Source organism: Bos grunniens, chromosome 24, assembly GCF_055505025.1.
Source record: "Bos grunniens cultivar Pamir isolate PY7600 chromosome 24, Bosgru_T2T1.0, whole genome shotgun sequence".
Lineage (NCBI taxonomy): Eukaryota > Metazoa > Chordata > Mammalia > Artiodactyla > Bovidae > Bos > Bos grunniens.
In genome coordinates, this window is record NC_141188.1 from 13735447 (window position 1) to 13758055 (window position 22609).

The following is a 22609-nucleotide window of genomic DNA, read 5'->3' on the forward strand; positions in this document are numbered from 1 at the left end:
TAGTTTAATCCACCCCAGGTTATTATGGAATAAAAAGTTTCATCATCTGACAACTGTTAAGGAGTTAAAGAGAACTAGTGGCTTGGTTTCCAAGTAAGAAGTATTAGTGAAAATATCCATGGAGAAATGTTAGCATAATGGAATTTCTGAAGACAGTGTTGGTGCAGAATGATTTTAGACCGAGAGTTTAGGGCCCTGTTGGTGACCTAACAGGAGCCTGCAAGTGCTGTCAGTCAAACCAGACCCCACTTCTACTCACAGCGCTGCCTTGAGACCACCTGTTTAACCCCAGACCCAACACGCTGGAGGCACTTGTAAATATCACCGTCCTCCCCTTTCAGCATGCTGGCAGGTTGTAAGAAAGAGGTACTAACTCTGCAGACAGTCCATGCTCCTCCTGTAACCACACTTATTATTAACTTGAGATGAGAAAGACACAGACAGGTTACCATAGTGGTGACGGCTTCGCCAGCTGACCTCTGGTGTCACTCAGATGTACTTCCAAGAGAAAGCAGAACATCCAACTTTCAGAATCTCTGGGTTCACAAATGATGTCTAGATCCTTGGTTGATCTAAAGGTTTGTCTATATTTTTCTGTCTACTAAAAAAAAAAAAAAAGCACAACATGAGAGCTGTGAGTTCAGTTTTTGGGGGGGCTTATTGAGTACTGTAGCCCAGGAGAGAGCCTCCTGGCACAGAAGACCTGCTCCAAAGTACTGGGAAAGGGTGTCAGTATATATGTGATCTTGGTGAAGTGGGTTCATGTAATCAAGCACTCACCTAGCTAGAAGGTTGCTGCTGGTCATAAGGAACAGATGTCGTTGTTAATTATTTTAGCACTAGGTATAAGCAGATGCAAGAATTTAGGTTCATAAAATTTTCCCCTGAAAATACGATCTTAAAGGCTTGTTCTGCTGGATTAGCCCCATGCACAGAGAGCCTCCTTCCTGATCTCATCTTTGAGCTCTTTTCAGGGTTTCTTAAAGGTTAGCAGTTGCAGTGTCTAGTGGCTTAACCCTTGTAGAGCCTAATGATGAGTGATATTCTTTAGTTTGCACCTCCAAAAAGAAAGTCCAGTTCCAGGTGACCAGACACCTCACAGATCTCGATGGTGGCTTCCCACACGTTCTTGGGTTCTAACCTGATAAGCAGTGCAGTTGCCACCTGAACAGCCATTTCTATGTGAAAATTCCCAACTGAGACTGTTAAAAATAAGTTCTCTCATTGCAAATACTAAGAATCTGTGGCTTAATGCTAAGTAATTTTGTGTTGCTTGCAAGTGCATTCTCAAGTCCTAGGAGGCAGAAGTATTATACTGTAATTTTTTTTTTTAATATTCTTAAAGTCTTCCAGAATTTGGTACAGTGTTCTGGGAAAATAGTTGTTTCATGAATCATGCTGTGCATACTTACTTAACCCAGTTACCAAGTCTCGTTATATTCCGGTGAAACATATGGTAAGGAAGCAAAATTTGTCTCTTTGGCATGAGGATTATTTTAGCCTGGTTGTTTGTGAGAAACATCTCAGGAAGAGCTTTACCTGATAAACTGCCTTAAAGGGGGCCCATCCCAAGAAGAGAGTGGTCACCAGAGCCAATTGTAGGGAATATGAGCTCAGTGTGATTGATGGTGGTGGGGGATGAGGGGAAACTCAGCAAACCCTGTTTGATCAAAGCCCTCTTTGTATCCCATTGTCCCTCAATAGTATGGCAAACATTTGTTTACCAAGCATTTGTTTTTCCCTGTCTTCCTACAGGTCTGTCCCTCATCTTGGAAGTCCCAAATCCCTACCCCTTTCTCCTTCTTTCTGATGCCATATAAGCCTCAATTGCCTGATTTGTCCTTGAGTCTCATTTTTCTTAGAGGGCCCCTTTTGTACATATTTAAATTGGATTTTCTCCTGTTCATCTGTCTCATGTCAGTTAAATTCGTGAACCAGCCAGAAGAACCTCAAAGAGTAGCAGAAAATATTTTCCTTTCCCAACAACAGAAAAACCGACATGGGGTAAAACTTGGTAATAATCAAAAATTAGGGGGAAATGGGTTGGTATTCTAGATTATTGGAGGAAACAGATGAACTCATTCAAGAAAAAGAATCATTATTCTCAAAACATAAGAGGTTATATGTTATAACCTCTGGAGTACAAGCCACACAATATGAGGCTGTATAAGTTAAATGTAAGTGGAGAATCCCTCAGAGGATTCATCCACACCATTATAATTTTATGCCAGACTTCAGACTCCTTCAGAGTATACAGGCTTCACCCAGCATTATGGAGAAGGAGTATTACTTCTGGGGTTTCCCAAGTGGCTCAGTGGTAAAAAAAAAAAAAAAAAAAAAAAATCCCCCTGCTAATGCAAGAGATGTATGTTCCATGCCTGGATCGGGAAGATTCCCTGGAGGAGGAAATGGGAACCCACTCCAGTATTCTTGCCTGGAAAATCCCATGGACAGAGGAGCCTGGTGGGCTTCAGTCCATGGGGTTTCAAAGAATCGGACCTGACTGAGCAACTGAGCGCACACATTCACATTATCTCTTCTGCTCTCTATATCTTCTGATTAGCTCCTAATGTGGTTCCAATCAAACCATCAGTTGTTTTTTAATATTTTTTAAACATTTATTTATTTACCTGGCTATGTTGTGTCTTAGACCAGGAACACTGGATCTTTCTTTGCAGCGTGCTGCTCTCTAGTTATGTTGCATGGGCTCAGTTGCCCCATGGTGTACAGGATCTTAGTTCCCTGACCAGGGATCAAACACCCATCACCTGTACTGGAAGGTGGATCCTTAACCACTGGACCACCAGGGAAGTCTCCAGATCATCAGTTTTAATCAAAGACTTTTGCCTTGAAACAAATAAAGAGCTCCATCATTTTCACATTGAAAATTAAGTCAAGAGGAGAGAAGAAGGAATGGTGTAACCGTGGAGCAAAATGTATGTATTATCTCCTTTTTATTGAGTACAAAATAGTCATGAGTCACTGATGATACATAAACCAGAAACACCCATTACCTAGGAAAAAGAAGCATTGAACTGCCTATTATCTTGAACATGTGTTTTGCTCACCCGCCTAGGAAAATGCTTTTGAATGCAGCATCATCAGTGATTGGCAGAGAATAAATATATTGTTCCTGTATAGCTTTGAAAGATTAAAAGGTATATTAAGAAATAATTTAAAGGTAATAGTGTACATAGTGATTTCTCTTCAATTTGTGTAAATAATCAGTAACCAGAGTGGGGGGAAAAAAAAAAAAAAAGCTCTCTTTGATAATACACATTGTTATGCAGAGTATCTGTCATTTTAGCATAATCAGATGAATTTTTGTTTGCAAATTATAAATTATTCAGAAAGCTTCTTATTACAGTTATGTGGCTGTTTACTGTGGGAGGGAGAGCACACTTCATTTTCCTGATGTACACTCTAAAAACGGAGACAAAAATAAAGCGTTTGGCACATTTAGTGGGAGTGCCTGTTCCAAGCTAAATACAAAAGGAAGACAAATGCAATAATTGAGCTGCGTTTATGAAACCAAAACATAATTGCATTCAAGGATCCTGAGGCTGGTTTTTCATGTGTAACTGGCTTTGCATAACCGACTCCAAGAGAGTGTGTCCATCCGCTCTGCACTTGGAGCCGGGGTCATTGTCCCCATTGAAGGTCACCACGCAGCTCCGACAGGAGCAAGCACCGTGTCCGAAAGCAACCTGCCACTTTGAGAAGCAATCAAGCAGTTTCCACGGCGCTGATTGCCTCCAACTTCACCTCGAGGCATTTAACAGAGTGACAGCCTGGTCTTGATTAATCAGCAGAGGCACTAATGAATCAGCCTTGCCGGAGGTTTCCTGCGCTCTCTGATTCCTAACTGCCTCTTTAGTGAATAACTCGGGGCCTCAAGTGAGCTTCACACTGGCAGTCCCACTTCTGCCTGGCCAGAGACACTTGATGACAGAGGAAAAAGTCCTGCTAAGTGGTGAGTTCCTGTTTGTTATTTCTCAAAATGCACCTCATAAATATTTAACTTGAGAGAGCGAGACGCGCGGAGATTGGGTTAGGATTTCAGGCTGAGAACGTGACTTGCTCAAGCACTGTGTCCCATCACGATGGACGCAAGAGAATCAGGAACACTGTATGTGCAGCTCCCAATGTGGTCTGAGCATATAACAGGCGCTGTTTCAATGCATGCCTAATCAGCGTTCTGAATCTGGCAAGGTAATAAAAAATGGAAGGAGACCCCCTGAGCTCTTTACATTGAATTTACAGTTTACATTGAACTCTTCAGAAGCACAGCCTGAGACATCACTCACATTCAAGTGATGCATTTGGGGATGTGATCCCAAGAAACCCTAGGAAATGAGCAGGGAAGAGAGACACCAGTTCATTTCGGTTCACTGGCTCAGTCGTGTCTGACTCTTTGCGACCCCATAGACTACAGCACGCCAGGCCTCCCTGTCCATTGCCAAATCCAGGAGTTTACTCAAACTCATGTTCATCGAGTCGGGGATGCCATCCAACCATCTCATCCTCTGTTGTTCCCTTGTCCTCCTGACTTCAATCTTTCCCAGCATCAGGGTCTTTTCCAGTGAGTCAGTTCTTCACATCAGGTGGCCAAAGTATTGGAGTTTCAGCTTCAGTATCAGTCCTTCCAATGAATATTCAGGACTGATTTCCTTTAGGATGGACTGATTGGATCTTCTTGCAGTCCAAGGGACTCTCAAGAGTCTTCTCCAACACCACAGTTCAAAAGCACTATTCTTGGGTGCTCAGCTTTCTTTATAGCCCAACTCTCACATCTATACATGACCACTGGAAAAACCATAGCTTTGACTAGACGGACCTTTGTTGGCAAAGTAATGTCTCCAAAGTTATGACACCAGAGGGAAGGTCAAAGACAGAGTTTGTATCATCCACTAGATTGCCACTGTGCTCCACTGATGCTCACTGCCACCAAAGCACTCCAAAAACTGGTGAGGACAAGCACTCAGAGTTATCCCCAGGGACAGAACTGCAGGAGGTTAATCCTCCAGCTCCTTCAGCCCCCGATGAGGAGCTGCTGGGGGTGGAGTTCTGGATTCATCTCACCACAGGTTCATCTGCCACGCACCTGAGCAGCCCGGGCTCTGTCACTCGAGTAAAACTTCAGGCAAAGAGTTACAGGTAATGGGAGTTGGTGACCCAAGGAAATACAGGTAGGTATCCACAGCATGTGCTTCAGCTGAAAAACCAGTTTATGCCTGCATTAAAAAAAAAAAGAAATGTATCAGCCCAGTGGTCCCCAACCACTTGAGTTAAAATCCATATTGGTTTGCCTCCTCTGAACACTCTGAGTGGTATCTAGATCCACAGCTCAAACGTCTACTGAGTGGCAGGAGAAAGTTGGGTGTGATCTAAAACACCTCTCCTAGATAAATGCACAAAACAGACTCCTGCCCTTAGATACATGAGATGGATGGCAGTTGTTTCATGTATGTCTGTGGTGTCTCTAGGTGATACTGGTACTGGTGACCCCAGATACATCTTCTTGTAGCAGAACCCTGGCCAAGTGTACAGGAGCAAACAGGTGGTCACAGCTAAACCAGGTTTCTGCTTGGATCTGAGTCTGGACTCATATACTGGTGCCCATGTGGACTGTTTTGATCCACTCCTAGACCCAGCTATATTTGACTCAATGTGTGCAAACCCAAGTACAACCATCCTGTGAAAATGAACACTTCAAATATCAATGAAGAAGAGACCCCCAAACTAGCATCTAGTCCCCCAAGCTAGCATTCTCTTGCTCAATAATACATTCTCTTTTTCTCAAGTAAACTATTTATTTTACATTTAATCTTAGAAAATATTTCATAGGACATGGTAACTTGCTATTATAAATCAGTCTTTTCATAGAATTTTCCACCGCATAAAATTATACAGTGTTCATACTACACATTTAATGTGCCAAAGCTATGTTGTTGTTTAGCGGCTAAGTCATGTCTGACTCTTTTGCAACCCCATGGACTATAGCCCACCACACTTCTCTGTCCATGGGATTTCCCAGGCCAGAATACTGGAGTAGGTTGCCAGGGGATGTTCCCAACCTAGGGATCAAACCTGCATCTCTTGCATTGGCAGGTGGATTCTGTAACACTGAGCCTCCTGGGAAGCCTCCTGACAAAGTTATACATTGAAATACATTGTGAAATCCACAGTGACTATCCAACCAGTGCCATTCATCAGAGCCAAAAGAAACTACTACAATAAGCAAAGCCTCTTGCTTCTCATTAGTTATTGCTTTTGCAGTTGGAATTGGAGTCCACGCTTTTCACTTCCTGTTCTCAATGGTTATTTAGAGATCCTGAGGGCAATTAAAGAGCTCTTGCTTTCCATTCTAGAAGGGACTAGATTTGGTGGCAATTAAAATGTTAGGATCCCTGAAACAAATAGCTTCCTGTTTGTGTCCCATTAGGATGTAAGTGCCAGTCTGAATCTACGAAGATCTTGGTGGTCTGTACCCTAGGTGCCTAATTGACTCTCTCTCCACATGCTGCAACCAAATAATTAGAACAAACAAAACATGGAACATTTTTACCTCCAAACCACCTGCTTCCTGAGCCTTCCTAATTCATCCTTGAGCAGTTGGATACAAGATATCCTGAGAAACTGGGGGACTTCTGGGATCAAGTGGGTCAAAACAAAAACAAAAAACTTCTGCCGCAAAGGCTACAAAGAGAAAGAAGGCCATTTTTTCAAGTCTTCAGGTGCCCCCTACCTCACCTAAATTGTCCATGTAAATTACTTGCAAGATGTGATCGCTTTGAACTTTCCTTGGAATTGTTTAGGTAAAAGATTTATCTAAAGATTTTTCAGAAAAACTTACACTTCAGAGATTCCTATTTCATATCTTAAAGAGTTGATGAGTATAAATCTGCTCACATATTGTGCCCTCCTTACCCCCTCTTGATGCCTGCACTTCCACTTGCCTCGTTCACATGAAATTTAAGTCTTTTGCACATTTTCTGCTCCCAGATATTCCTATGGATATACGGGAGGGCCCAGAAAAGAAGCTGAATGTCTCAATGTCACAGATGCTGCGTATGTTTGCAGAAAATGTGGACCGTTCACCTATGGGAAACCATTCCCATGTGTAGTCATCTTAGATTTATGCACTTCCCTGCAGTTGGCTGTAAAGTGTTGTGATGGAGGAAAGGTTTTTCTCACCAAGAAGTCCTTTAAGCTACTAGTGGAGTGTTTCCAGTCCGTTAGGATGTGGACTCTGGGTTGATTGAAATGCTTGTTTACCTAGTTCTGGCCATAGAACCCTGAAGTTGCCTTTCAATAGTGTCACCTCTAAATTCATATCTAATCAAAACCTCAGTCCAGTAATGAGTTAAATCCAATGATGAGTAACCTTACAATAAGAGGAGATGATGCACAAAAGGAAGATAACCATGTAAAGATGGAGGGGGAGATTGGAGTGATGCACCGAGAAGCCAGGAGATCAAACCAGTCTACCCTAAAGGAAATCAAACCTGAATATTCATTGGAAGGACTGATGCTGAAGCTGAAGCTCCAATGACTTGGCCACTGGATGTGAAGAGCTGACTCACTGGAAAAGACCCTGATTCTGGGAAAGATTGAAGGCATGAGGAGAAGGGGACAACAGAGGATGAGATAGTTGGATGGCATCACCAACTCAGTGGACGTGAGTTTGAGTAAACTCTGGGAGATGGTGAATGACAGGGAAGCCTGGCATGCTACAGTCCATGGGGTCACAGACAGCTGGACATAACTTAGTGACTGAACAACAACAACAGCAGCCTACAACCAAGGGATGGCAAGGATTGCTGGGAGTCAGCAGATGCTGGCACAGGCAAGAAAGTATTCTTCTTTAGAACCTTCAGAGAGAACCTTGATGAAGACTTGATTTTGAACTTCTGGCCTCCAGAAGTTCCTCAGTTCCTAGTCATCCTCAGGAAACTCAATAACAATGTAAAAAGAATTTGCTGTTGTTTAGTCGCTAAGTTTTGTCCGACTCCTTGCGACCCCATGGGCTGTAGCCCACCAGGCTTCTCTCTCCATAGGGTTTCCCAGGCAAGAATACTGGAGTGGGCTGCCATTTCCTTTTCTAGAGGATCTTCCTACATCACCTGCATGGGCAAGTGGATTCTTTACCACTGAGCCACCTATATTGTCATTATTTATTATTCCTATCCATGATATTTTTTAAAAAGATAGAGATTTTAATCACTCAAAACAGACAAATGTTAAATTTTAAAATTCTTTTTCAGTGGGAACCAAATATCCATATTTATTAAGAACTATCAATGGAACACTGATGATCTAATGAATTCATTTTCATTTTCTTATTTTGAGGAGTTACCCCCGCCCTTGTATATTCCACAGGATGACCTTTCAGGTTTCAACTTTTGTGCCTCTGTTGCTCTTTCCCTGGAAGAAATTAGCCGGCCTTTCACATTTTCTGAAGGAGGCATCAGCTAGGGTCCATAGAAAAAGTAATGGCTTAGAAACCTTGATGAATGCCAGTTCTCCCAGGGCACATCAACCCTGAGTGTGCTTGTGTATGCACGGAGAAAATGGCAGATTTGAATAAACATCCTGAAACATGTTGACAGAGTTCCAGAACCTGCTGGCCATCCGCACTTATTTGTACTTTCTTTGTGCTGTATCGAGCTCTTCGAACACTAAAGTTAACTCTTTCATTAACTGCATAGGGAGAAAAGTTTCCAGGTTACAAATGACCCAGCTGCATTCATTAAAAAAATGACTTATTTAGCCCTTACTTTGTACAAAGCATGACACAAACTCTGGGATAGATACAGAAATTACCCCCTGCTCTCAAAGACTTTATAGAATATTCAGATAGAAAGACACATGATAAATCATGATAGAATGGTAGAATGAGTCATAAAGTAATTTTAGAGGGCATCCTTGTATTCATGGATATCTGAGTATACCTTGAAGACTAGAGGGTCTTTCTGCCAACAATCTAGTTGCATGTGTGCTTGAGAAGCATTTAGCAAAATAACTCAAATCTCAAGGGAAAGGATCAAACCATAGCAGTTTGATCTGAGAATAAAGTCTGAGAATCAAGCTATTTTGAAGGAAGCTCAAGAAAGGTGGATTAGATGATCACACAACCCCTTTCCTATGAACTTATACTTAATTTCAGGATCAGAGGCTGCTAAGTCGCTTCAGTCGTGTCCGACTCTGTGCGGCCCCATGGACTGCAGCCCACCAGGCTTCTCCGTCCATGGGATTCTCCAGGCAAGAACACTGGAGTGGGTTGCCATTTCCTTCTCCAGTGCATGAAAGTGGAAAGTGAAAGTGAAGTCGCTCAGTCGTGTCTGACTCTTAGCGACCCCATGGACTGCAGCCTACCAGGCTCCTCCATCCATGGGATTTTCCGGGCAACAGTACTGGAGTGGGGTGCCATTGCCTTCTCCAGGGTCAGAGGAATGGTTGCTAAAAACTGAAAGAGCTACAGCACCTAAATCTTAGGAGGCAGAAGTTAGAAGTTCAAGTACTATTGCTTTCAGAGACTATAAACAAAGGTTGAAAGGCTTCAGCATGAGCAACATTGGAACAATTTCTTTATGGCTTCCAAGGTGGGAGGAGACAGCTCCTAGAGCAGTACTGACAGGGAGTTTGGTATATTGCTTTGTCATTTACATTGGTCCTTTGCACCATCTTCAAAATCCTCAGCTCCATCTTTGTGCAGCTAATGGTGAGAAATAAAATGGAAGATGCCACACAGACAGAAAAAAATTGTTTACATGAACCGAGTAGATATGAGGCAGCCCCAGGTCTTACAGAAATAGTTGAGGGGAGAAAATTTCAAAGGTCTGGAGGTGCTGCAATTGCAGTAATAATAGAACCATAAGGACTATTTTGTGGTTCTCTTACTGAAAAGTCAAGTCAGCCTTTATTCTCAATGTAGTAATGATCTTAAAAGGTCAGTTTTCATTCCAATCCCAAAGAAAGGCAATGCCAAAGAATGTTTAAACTACTGCACAATTTTCTCATCTCACATGCTAACAAAGTAATGCTCAAAATTCTACAAGCCAGGCTTCAACAGTACATGAACCATGAACTTCCAGATGTTCAAGCTGGATTTAGAAAAGGCAGAGGAACCAGAGATCAAATTGCCAACATCTGCTGGATCATCAAAAAAGCAAGATAATTCCAGGAAAACATCTATTTCTGCTTTATTGACTATGCCAAAGCCTTTGACTATGTGGATCACAACAAACTGTGGAAAATTATTCAAGAGATGGGAATACCAGACCAGCTGATCTACCTCCTGAGAAATCTGTATGCAGGTCAGGAAGCAACAGTTAGAACTGGACATGAAACAATAGACATGGTTCCAAACAACATTGGTTTGAAACAACAACATTGGTTCCAAATCAGGAAAGGAGTATGTCAAGGCTGTATGTTGTCACCCTGCTTAGTCAACTTATATGCAGAGTACATCATGAGAAACACTGGGCTGGAGGAAGCACAAACTGGAATCAAGATTGTCAGGAGAAATATTAATAACCTCAGATATGCAGATGACACCACAATTATGGCAGAAAGTGAAGAACTAAAGAACCTCTTGATGAAAGTGAAAGAGAAGAGTGAAAAAGTTAGCTTAAAACTCACCATTCAGAAAACTTAGATCGTGGCATCTGGTCCCATCACTTCATGGAAAATAGATGAGGAAGCAATGGAAACAGTGAGAGACTTTATATATTTATGTATTTATTGGCTCCAAAATCACTGCAGATGGTGACTGCAGCCGTGAAATTAAGAGATGCTTGCTCCTTGGAAGAAAAATTATGACCAACCTAGACAGCATATTAAAAAACAGAGGCATTACTTTGCTAACAAAGGTCCATCTAGTCAGAGCTATGGTTTTTCCAGGAGTCATGTATGGATGTGAGAGTGGAACTACAAAGAAAGCTGACCGCCGAAAAATTGATGCTTTTGAACTGTGGTGCTGGAGAAGACTCATGGGAGTTCCTTGGACAGCAAGGAGATCCAACCAGCCTATTCTAAAAGAAATCAGTCCTGAATATTCATTGGAAGGACTGATGCTGAAGCTGAAACTCCAAGACTTTGGCCACCAGATGTGAAGAACTGACTCATTTGAAAAGACTCTGATGCTGGGAAAGATTGAGGGTGGGAGGAGAAGGGGATGACAGAGGATGAGATGGCTGGATGGCATCACCAACTCAGTAGACATCAGTTCAGTTCAGTTCAGTTCAGTTGCTCAGTTGTGTCCAACTCTTTGCGAGCCCATGAATTGCAGCACGCCAGGCCTCTCTGTTCATCACCAACTCCCAGAGTTCATTCAAACTCACGTCCACCAAGTCAGTGATGCCATCCAGCCATCTCTGTCGTCCCCTTCTCCTCCTGCCCCAATCCCTCCCAGTATCAGAGGTCTCTGCTTTTGAATATGCTATCTAGGTTGGTCATAACTTTCCTTCCAAGGAGTAAGCGTCTTTTAATTTCATGGTTGCAATCACCATCTGCAGTGATTTTGGAGCCCCAAAAAATAAAGTCTGACACTGTTTCCACTGTTTCCGCATCTATTTGCCATGAAGTGATGGGACCAGATGCCATGATCTTCGTTTTCTGAATGTTGAGCTTTAAGCCAACTTTTTCATTCTCCTTTTTCACTTTCATCAAGAGGCTTTTTAGTTCCTCTTCACTTTCTGCCATAAGGTGTCATCTGCATATCTGAGGTTATTGATATTTCTCCCGGCAATCTTGATTCCAGCTTGTGCTTCTTCCAGCCCAGCGTTTCTCATGATGTACTCTGCATATAAGTTAAATAAGCAGGGTGACAATAGACATGAGTTTGAGTAAACTCCAGGAGTTGGTGATGGACAGGGAGGCCTGGGGTGCTGCAGTCCATGGGGTTGCAAAGAGTAGGACATAACTGAGCAACTGAACTGAACTGAATACCTGAGAAACAGGTGTATGTACACAAAGGAATGTAAAATAGGTGTACTAAGACTCGAGTCTGTGCAGGAAAGAGTGTGATTCTTTTCACTTGAAGTAATCAGGAAAGGTTTCATAAGATAAGGAGAAATTGAGCAAATATTTGTGAAACTGTACAACTCAGACTGAAACTAGAACCCACAGTCTTTTAACTGAGATTGCTTACTGGCCTCAGGACTTAAAGAAGCTTGGGTTCTTGATGTCTTGTCACAGACAGAATTCAGTGAGAGACAAAGCGATAGGTAAGAAGTGGGTTTATTTAGAGAAGAACACACTCCACTAACAGAGTGTGGGCCGACTCAGAAGGTGAGAGGTCCTGAAATGTGGGTGGTTAGTTTTTAAGAGATCAGACGTAAAATAAACATAGAGTAGACTCACCACTTCTCAGGCATTAAATTGAACCACATACATTTCACATTTTCAATGAGGATGGGAAGAAAGGCAGTAAAATTTTCAGAGCCAGTGTAGACAACCTTGTGGAAAAGTCTGGGACTGTGTCGATCTAAAGTCCTCAGTTCTAAGTACTGTGTCGTTTACTATCTCTGTGACCTTTAGAAAGTTCTCTGGATTATCAGTTTTCTCATCAGTGAAAAGGGATAGATGATACCTAGACCAATGTGCTACTGTATTGATTATGGAAGCTGTTATTTGTAAAAATCTTAGCCTAATCCTTCACATTCGGGAAACACAATACTAAAATGTTATTATTACTGTTGTTATATTGTTTGTTTAGAGAGGCTTATGGTAATCATAAATTAGTGACTATACATACTATAAAAATGCATGATAAAGAGCTTAAGAGATAAATTGTAAGGGGAGAAACCAAAATAATTGGATGAAACTCATGATGAATAAAAAGTAAATATATCTGGCTGTTGTTCTCTTTGTTGTTGTTATTGTTGTTTAGTCACTAAGTCCTGTCCAATTCTTTGTGACCCCATGGACTATAACCCATCAGGCTCCTCTGTCCATGGGATTTCCCAGGTAAGAATACTGGAGTGGTTGCTCTTTTCTTCTCCAGGGGATCTTCCTGATCCAGGGATTGAAACTGTGCCTCTCCTGCATTAGCAGGCAGATTCTTCCCACCAAGGAATCCCCTAACCAGTGTTAATTTTGGTCTACCATAAGACATTTTTAGTATCTTCAATATTAAAGTAGTCAACATTAAAATAAAAATATTAAACAACAAACACTGATTTTTAACATTTGTAGTTTGTGGTACTAAGTGGAGTATTATATTGTTTAAATAAATTGGTCATTTAAAAAAAATCTTACTATATTTTTTAACTCAAACTGATTTTCACTGTTACTCCATTGAAATTTGAAACACAGACTGAAAATTGGAAACATCTAAACTTTCAATAAACCTTAATTATTTGAAGCAGCTAAATATCCAAAAATGTGTTCATTGCTTACATAAAACATGAAAGCCTACAAAATAATGTGTATGGAATAACCCAATTTTGTTGAAAGACCACCATATACACATTTTGTCTGTCCCTCTATTCTGACACTGTCAATCTGTCCATCTCTCTTAGACATCACCCATGCAAATAGAAAAAAAATAGTGGGTAGGATTGGAGATATTCTTTGTATTCTACTTTGCATGTCAGTGTTAACATTTCTTCCTGTAAATACTATGTATGTCTCAAAACCCCCAAAATTAAACCCTTAAAATTTCTTTTTAAACAAAAATTGTAATAATTCCTATTATATTTAGTATCATAATATATGTAAACATTTCCTCTTAAAGGCCTTTAGGTTGTGCCCTGCTCTTTTTGGTAGACCTGTTGTCAATCACCTGTGTCAATTCTCTAATTGGGAGCCTTTTTGTATCACTTCCTCTTTTATCTGCCATTTTAGTTCCCCTGTGTCATAAATTGCTAGACCAGGTTCACTCTAAGCCAGGAGCACTCAGAGTGTCTGCTAGAGAAGGAATTAACTTCTAATGAATAAGAAATCCTAGTCCAGACCCCGGGGGCACCATTAAGAGAGACAGCTTCAATACAGCTTCAGTAAGTCTCTGTTCTGTAAAGATCAAGCTGGACTAATGTCCATAAACAGGAAAGAGCATTAATTTGAGTCTTATTTGTACTTACCACAAAGTATAACCATTTATCAGCTTAAGTAAAAGAGTCTGTGACTTGCCAGCTACTTTCTTTGTGTGAGCACATTAAACCTAGCAGGCCCTTGAAAATAGCTATAAAAAAAGACTGAACAATTAATTTTACATGAATTTCAAAACCTTTATTTGAAATTTCTTTACACCAAGTACTGGGCTTAGTGCAGAGAGCATGGAGAAACAAATGAGCAAGGCAAGTCTAGTTTTAAGGGGCTCCTAATCTAGCAAGGGAGAGAACTAGTGGTGACTCAGAAGGTAAAGAATCTGCCTGCAATGCCAGAGACCTGGGTTCGATACCTGGAGAACGGAATGGCTACTCACTCCAGTGTTCTCGCCTGGAGAATTCCACGGACAGAAGTTAGCTACAGAACACGGGGTCACAAAGAGTCGGACATGACTGAGTGATTAACACCTTCACTTCACTTTCAGTCTAGCAAGGGAGAAAAGTAATTAATGTGCTGTTAAAAAATACTTTAGTGAATATAGGAAATACAAGCACATTCAATTTAACTCAGGACCCTATCCTTAATGAAGAAGCAAACATGTAGATATACAGCTACAAACCAAGGTGGGACCCCTGATATGAAATGGTGAGAGCATTTGTGTGTGTGTGTGTGTGTGTGCTCAGTCGTGTCTGACTCTGTGATCCTATGGACAGTAGCCCCCCAAGCTCCTCTGTCCATGGAATTTTCCAGGCAAGAGTACCAGAGTGAGTTGCCATTTCCTCCTTCAGGGGATCTTCCTGACCCAGGGATCGAACCCACGGCTCTTGTGTCTCCTGCATTGGCAGGCAGATTCTAAACCACTGCACCACCTCCAAAAGCAAGAGCATCCTTTACTCTGATGATATTTCTTCCAAAATTCCATAACCTCAGTCTAATTGCAAAAAAAACTAACAACCTAAAAAGATAAACCTAAACTGAAGGGACGATCCACAAAATACCTGGTCATTCCTCTTTGGATGTATCAAGGTCATGTAAAACAAGAAAAATCCAGAGAAACTCTCACAGTCCAGGGGAGATAGAAGAAACATGATAACTAAATGCAATAAGGGGTCCTGGATAGGATCCTGGAAAAGAAAAAAAAAAAAAAAAAGCACGTTATTGGAACATCTGATGTTGGTATGCACCCCGCAGACTTGCAAGCCTTGGAATTTCCCAGCCTCACTGCCTAAGAAATAACCCAGAGAAAAGGACAACATCATCAGTGGTTTATTGGGTAGGGGATCTTACACATCTGAAACAAAAGTGCTGGGGAAACACCCCACCCTGTACAGCAGACCACAGACAGGACACAGCAGCAGTCTTCGCTACTCTGGGAAGAAGGAGGCTACCATTTATAAGGAGGGTTGACATCAGGCTGGCTCATAAGTTACCAGGGAAACCAGTGACTGGGGCAGTAGGCAAGCATGTAGGCAGTAACTGATTAAACCCTTTAATTTGAAGGGTTGGAGAATCATGTGAATGAGCAGAGACTGATGGAGCAGGGGCTACACAGAGAACAAAACCGCCATATTGAATCACCTGATTGTACACCTGATGAAATCAGAATAAAACCTGACGTTTATAGTCAAGTACTAAGGTCGGTTTCTTAGATCTGACGAGTGCACCACAATAATTCAAGATAATGATGTCACAATAATTCAAGATAATGATGTCAGGCATAGATAAAAGCAGTGAGGCATATATGGGAACTCTCTGTATCTTTGCAGTTTTGCAGTAAATCGAAAATTATTCCAAAATTGAAAGTTTATCCAAAAATAAATATGGTAAGTGATACAAGGTGTTTACAAGGATAGTTTCTAGGTTTCTCTTCAATTCTGTAAAGTTATATACAAAGTACTGAGGGAACTTCTTGGTGTGATAAATTCTACCTAGCGATTCAGGAAAAACTTTACTGAAGAGATATAATTGTTGCTGGGTAAGAAGTTGCAGGCTTCCCTGGTGGCACAGTGGTACAGAATCCACCTGCCAATGCAGGAGACCCAGGAGATGTGGGTTCGATCCCTCAGTCAGGAAGATCCCCTGGAGTAGGAAACGGCAACCCACCCTGGGAAATCCATGGACAGAGGAACCTGGCGAACACCATGGGTCACAGGCAAGAATACTGTGTTATACAAGTCCTACCTACTCCAGTATTCTCGCCTGGTTCATGGGTCACAAGAGTCAGACACGACTGAATAACTGAACAATAATAACTCCCAACTCACTGAGGAGTCTGTAAGGCTTTAAAGGCACACAAACACACATACACACAGGCACAAAGATTAGTAGAAAAACAAATTGCATGTTTGAGCTCCAGAAGAAATCATATTAGCTGAAGCTGTGTTAGGATGTTCATGGCTATCTTATCCAATAGGGCTGGAATCAAGTCCCAAGGGCCCATAATACTTTTATTGATAAAAAAAAACATATCAATTTCTTTAAAAATCAGAAGAAAATAAAAGAACTTTTAGCTCTATGAAAATGTTTTAATATACATTTTAATATAGTTAACTTTACAACAAAGTAGTAAATATACTTTAATATTTACTATTTTTTTAGTTGGGCTTCCCTGGTGGCTCAGCGGGTAAAGAATCCACCTTCCCTGTGGGGGACCTGGGTTCTATCCCGGGGTTGGGAAGATCCCCTGGAGAAGGGAAAGGCTCCCCACTCCAGTATTCTTGCCTGGAGAATTCCATGGACTATATAGTCCTACCCATCCAGTATTCTTGACTGGAGAATTCCATGGACTGTATAGTCCATGGGTTGCAAAGAGTTGGACACAACGGAACAACTTTCACATCTCACGTTTTTTTAATTACAAAGGGACCTAGGAAATTTATGTAGCATCCTGGTGGTGTTTATTTGCACTATCTTGTATCTAGAGACCCATCTTTTTCCAGGAGGAAAAAATTCAATGAAATCGTTTTCATATATAATTTTAACACGTTTGTCTTTACAATAATAGTCATAAGATATACTTTTCAATAATTTTTGGAGGCAGGCATTCACAAAGATATAAGTGCCAAAAACTCATAAATCCCAGAAGATGCCCTGGGTGTTATTGCATGTGCTTCATTTTCATTGAGAGGTCAGCCAGATAATATTAAGATTGAATTAATTCAACCTAATGAGCTATTTTAGTAATGTAACATAATTAAATATTTATTAAAAAATTATTGTTTAAAGAAATTAGATCTAACAAACATCCACACACACACACACCTTTTTTTTTCAGGCGGGGGGAGACAGTATTCTAAGAAATTTCTCTATTCTTTGTATCATCTCCTTTTTTCTTTGACTGTTCTAATCCTTATTTATTCTATGCTTTATTCTTGACATCACTGCCTTAAAAATAGGGAGGTAGTTAAGGATTTAAAATTAAATGAATATGTGAGCAATTTTCTTGATTTAAACTAACTTGCATCTAATCTATTAATCAGTAAACACTAACATGTGTTAATATGCATGAGTTAGGAGGAGAATCTAAATCAGTTTACTTAATTTAATCATTCAATTTACTTTTTAACTTGCAGAGAGCTGATACTAACACAAGTTTATGTAACCCTTCGCAAAGAAAAGCAAAGATAATAATTCTGTGTTAATCATACATTTCGATAAGTTATGGTCTGAAAACACTGATACCCCCAAAATGTTGTGTGTGATGTGTTGGAGAATTTTACCATATTGTTGCTGGTTTCTGTACTGTCTTATATAAGACAGTAAAGTGTCTGCCTGCAATGCGGGAGACCCAAGCTTGATCCCTGGGTCAGGAAGATCCCCTGGAGAAGAAAATGACAACCCACTCCAGCATTCTTGTGTGGAAAATCCCATCAGTGGAGGAGCTTGCAGGCTACAGTCCATGGGGTTGCAAAGAGCTGGACATGACTGAGCCACTTCACTTTCATTATTTTAAATTAACTTTTCCATATTTCTATCAGACTTAGACCCTCTACCTATCCTTATTCAAGAATGAAACCATCATAGCACGTCAGAGCTGGTCTTAAGAACAAAGGAAGGAGGTAAAAATTTATGTGGAAGTTTTTAAGAGTCCCCACCCATCATCTCTAAATACACCACACACACACACACACACACACACACACACACACACTCCTTTTGGCTAACATGTTGTCTCTAAATGAAGTGAAAATACTACAAGAGAAAATATTACCCTCAATATTGTACCCCTTCTTTCCAGTATAAACATATTAACATATTTTCTTATAAAAATGAGAAAAGAATGAAGAAAGAATATTGCTCACTTAGTTACTAAGTCACGCCCAACTGTTTGCAATCCCGTGGACTATAGCTTGCCAGGCTCCTCTGCCCATGGGATTTCCCATGCAAGAATACCAGAGTGGGTTGCCATTTCTTTCTCCACCTAACAGAAGGCTAAGTAATCCTTCATGAAACATGAAGGATTTCATGTTAAAAAGAACAGACTCAACAATAAAAAGAGTGGTAGGAAAGTTTATTCCTGTGTGGTTTCTTTGTGATTGATCTTGTGACAATGTTAGCTAATAGAAGATTAGCAAACGACTACCAAAGAATGAGCACAAACCTTAACTCAGAACAAGAGAATTCCAGTCTCACAGAAAGGCAATGCCAAAGAACGTTCAAACTACCGCACAATTGCACTCACCCTACACACTAGAAAGTAATGCTCAAAATTCTTCAAGCCAGGCTTCAACAGCATGTGAACTGTGAACTTCCAGATGTTCAAGCTGGATTTAGAAAAGGCAGAGGAACCAGAGATCAAATTGCCAACATCCACTGGATCATGGAAAAAGCAAGAGAGTTCCAGAAAAAAAATCTATTTCTGCTTTATTGACTATGCCAAAGCCTTTGACTCTGTGGATCACAACAAACTGTGGAAAATTCTGAAAGAGATGGGAATACCAGACCAGCTGACCTGCCTCCTGAGAAATCTGTATTCAGGTCAAGAAGCAACAGTTAAAACTGGACATGGAACAACAGACTGGTTCCAAATCAGGAAAGGAATACATCAAGGCTGTATATTGTCACCCTGTTTATTTAACTTATATGCAGAGTACATCATGAGAAATGCAGGGCTGGATGAAGCACAAGCTGGAATCAACATTTCTGGGAGAAATATTGATGACCTCAGATATGCAGATGACACCACCCTTATGTCAGAAAGTGAAGAAGAACTAAAGATCCTCTTGATGAAAGTGAAAGAGGAGAGTGAAAAATTTGACATAAAACTCAATATTCAGAAAACTAAGATCGTGGCATCTGGTCCCATCACTTCGTGGCAAATAGATGAGGAAACAATGGAAACAGTGACAGACTTTATCTTTTGGGCTCCAAAATCACTGCAGATGGTGATGGCAGTCATGATATTAAAAGACACTTGTTTCTTGGAAGAAAAGCTGTGACCAACTTAGACAGCATATTAAAGAGCAGCCAACAAAGATCCATCTAGTCAAACCTATGGTTTTTTCAGTAGTCATGTATGGATGTGAGATTTTGAGCATAAAGAAAGCTGAGCACTGAAAATTGGTGCTTTTAAACTGTGGTGTTGCAGAAGACTCTTGAGAGTCTCTTGGACTGCAAGGAGATCTAACCAGTCCATCCTAAAGGAAATCAGTCCTGAATATTCATTGGAATGGCTGATGTTGAAGCTGAAACTCCAATATTTTGGCCACCTGACATGAAGAACTGACTCATTGGAAAAGACCCTAGGCTGGGGAAGATTGAGGGCGGGAGGAGAAGGGGACGACAGAGGATAAGATGGTTGGATGGCATCACCAAATTGATGGACATGAATCTGATTAAACTCTGGGAGTTGGTAATGGACAGGGAGGCCTGGCATGCTGCAGTCCATGGGGTCACAAAGAGTTGGACATGACTGAGGGTCAACTGAATTGATAACTGTGACATTGTTAGCTAATAGAAAATTAGAGACAGACTACCAAAGAATGAGCACAAACCTTAACTCAGAACAAGAGAATTTGAATCCTGGCTCAACCACTTATCAGAGTGTGCCTCCTTTTGAGAGAACATTGGCCTCTCTAAGCCCTCATGTCCACCTCTGAAAATGAACACAATTGTAATCCCTTCCTTAGTAAGTTCTTACAAGTGTTAAATAAGTGAAGCAATATATGTAGAAAGCTCTGAACAAACAGTAGAACAGTCTACCCAAGTAATTACCACTTTGCTATTCATAATGTGTTATACATATGCATATGCATACATATGTATGCATATATATTCTATAAATATTCATTGAATATATGTGTATATGTATTACTTGTTTATCCCACATTATAAGACATATACAAGTAATTCAAATCCACTGGCACAAAACAAATCTCAGCCTGGAGTGTTGACTGCCCCAATAATGGACTATCCATTATTTATTAGGAAGCAGTAAGTGAAGAAAATGAAAAGCTTCTGGAGTCAGCAGAGGTTTGGGTTTTGCCAGGCCCCCTATTGATTCCCCTCTGAGCTGGGCCATTGCTCTCTTCACCAGTCATTAGCACTGTGGTCCAGAGGAAGAGCAACTTGTTTCCAAGGCTTGCATTAACCCCACCATCTCCAAATTGTTTGCACGTTTTCCCACTTTGATACAATCTAAAATCTATTTCCTCTCTAGAAACTCTGTTGAGCAAGGCACAACCGTAAGTCCGTGTCTTGTTTTGGATTCTGTCTAAATGTTCAGTTAGCTTTCAGATTAGCAGAGAGGAGATGCTATGGAGGCTTTGCATTCTCTCCTACATCAGTCAAGAGTTCTCTCTCATATTCCTGGAACACTCTGTGTTCGATCAAGCATTGATCCTATTCTTTTTTTAATTTACTTTATTGAAGTGTGTTTGATTTACAGCGTTGTAATTTCTACTATACAACAAAGTGACTCACTTATACATCTGTGTGCATTATTTTTCTTACTGTTTTCCATTATGGCTTGTCCCAGGATACTGAATGCAGTTCCCTGTGCTATGCAGCAGGACCTTGTTTACCCATTTTATATGGAATGGTTTCCATTTGTTAATCCCAAACTTCTAACCCATACCTCCCCTCTACCCTTCCCCCTTGGCAACCACAAGTTTCTTCTCTATGGGTAAGTCTGTTCCTGATTTGTGGATAAGTTATTTGCATCATATTTTAGATTCCACATATAAGTGATATCATATGGTATTTGTCTTTCTCTTTCTGAGTTACTTCATTTACTATACTAATCTCTAGGTTCATCCATGTTGCTACAAATGGCATTATTTCATTCTTTTTTGGCGTAGCATTTCATTGTATATACGTACCACATCTTTTTTATCCATTCATCAGTCAATGGATATTTAGGTTGTTTCCGTATCTTGGCTATTGTGAATAGTGCGTATAAACATAAGGGTGCATGTATCTTTGTGAATTATAGTTTTGCCTGGGTGTATGTCCAGTAGCAGGACTGCTGGATCATATGGCAACTCCATTTTTAGTTTTTTGAGTACTCTGCATACTGTTTTACATAGTGGTGGGACCAATTAACATTCCCACCAACAGTGTAGGAGGGTTCCCTTTTCTCCACATCCTCTCCAGTATTTGTTATTCATAGATTTTTTTTTAAATGATGTCCATTCTGACTGGTGTGAAGTGGTATATCATTGTAGTTTTGAAATGCATATCTCTAACAATTAGTGATGTTGAACGTCTTTTCATTTGCCTGTTGGCCATCTGTGTGTTTTTGGAGAAATATCTATTTAGGCCTTCTCCCCATTTTTCAATTGGGTTGTCGGTTTCTTTGTTGTTGAGTTGTATGAGCTGTTTGTATATTTTGAAAAGCATTGATCCTATTCCATGATGACTGCATTTTTAATTTTCTTTTCATTCACAATGTTTGGAATCATTTATGCAAGTGTCAAAATGCCTAAATAATAAAAAATGAATGCTACAGACTGAATGTGTCCTCTCAAAACTCATACTTTGAAATCCTGATGCTCAATGAAATGATATTAGGAGATAGGGACTTTGAAGGATATTAGGTCAGAAGAATGGCACTCTTATGAGGGGAACTATGGTTGTTCAGTCACTAAGTCATGCCTGGTTCTTTGCGACCCCGTGGAATATAGCAAGCCAGGCTCCTTGCGGTTCTCCAAGCAAGAATACTGGAGTTGGTTGCATTTCCTTCTCCAGAAGAATCTATGTGCTAAGTACTAGAAATACACAGGTGAGACACAGTTTCTGCAGAAGATGTATAAGTCTAGCAGCACAATATTTAAGCAGTTATAAACTACATAAGTGGCAGGGAGGCAAGAGTGTTATACTCAACACTGAGGAAATCAGTTTTCTCCCCACAGGCAGCGCATAACCAGCTGTTTCAGGCAGTCATTTTTTTAAATGATGGATATGCAGGAGATAAAATGGAGCAAATCCAGTAACAGGGTTTTTCAGACATGCCAGGGAAGAGATGAGAACATTAAATAAGACAATGGCAGTGGAATGGTATTTGAAAATTACAAGTGGTATGACTTGGTGAAAACCTTGTAACTCTGCTACAAAA

General features: G+C 40.6%; 1 long non-coding RNA gene across 1 annotated transcript; it reads right to left on the minus strand.

Annotated features, from left to right (window-relative positions):
* Positions 1-3509: 3509 nt before the first annotated feature.
* LOC147345894 (uncharacterized) lies at positions 3510-15179 on the minus strand. Its single transcript, XR_015153414.1, has 2 exons — positions 15054-15179; positions 3510-5234 (listed from the first exon to the last, which is right to left on the minus strand). It is a non-coding gene; the product is annotated as an uncharacterized LOC147345894 (long non-coding RNA).
* Positions 15180-22609: the final 7430 nt, after the last annotated feature.